The following is a 788-nucleotide window of genomic DNA, read 5'->3' on the forward strand; positions in this document are numbered from 1 at the left end:
GACACGGTACCCTATGGCATGGGTGCTCATGGATGTGGGTGTGTGCTCCTATGGGTGCAGAAGCCCCATGGGAATGGGTGCTCATGGGCCTGAGTGCTCATGGAGGTGGATGACAGGTATCCATGGGCATGGGAACCCCACGATATGGGTGTTCATGTACATGGGTGCCCCACGACAAGGGTGCTTGGGTGGGTGGGTTCCCCATGGGTATGGATGGGTATGGGCATGGAGACCTCATAAGCATGGATGCTCTTGCATGTGAGTGCTCCTGGACATGGGTGCCCCATGGATATAGGAGCCCTGTGGAACTGGGTGCTCATGGAGGTGGGTACTGGGTATCCATGGGCATGGGAGCCCCGTGGGTGTGGGTGCTCAGGGACATGGGTGTTCATGGGTGTGGGTATTTATGGGCACGGGTGACCAATGGCCTGGGTGTCCCATGGACATGGGTGATTATGCATGTGGGTGCTCCAAGGGGATGGGTGCTCATGGATGTGGATGCTCAGGGACCTTGGTGCTCCATGGGTGGGTGAGTGTAGCTGTGGATGTCCATGGGCATGGGGAACCTACAAGTGTCCGTAGGATGGGTGTCCCACGGACATGGGTGCTCATGGATGACAGTGCTTGAGGACATGGGTACCCCATGGGATGGGTGCTCATGGACACGGGTGCCCCGTGGGTGACCCCTGAGTGTGCACAGGCATGGGGTCTCCATAAGCATAGGTGCTCATGGGTGCTCATGGACGATGGTGCTCAAGGACACGAGCACCCTGTGGGGACAGATGCTC

Source organism: Manacus vitellinus, unplaced genomic scaffold (genome assembly GCF_001715985.3).
Source record: "Manacus vitellinus isolate BGI_N305 unplaced genomic scaffold, ASM171598v3 scaffold_92_pilon, whole genome shotgun sequence".
NCBI classification, from domain to species: Eukaryota; Metazoa; Chordata; class Aves; order Passeriformes; family Pipridae; genus Manacus; species Manacus vitellinus.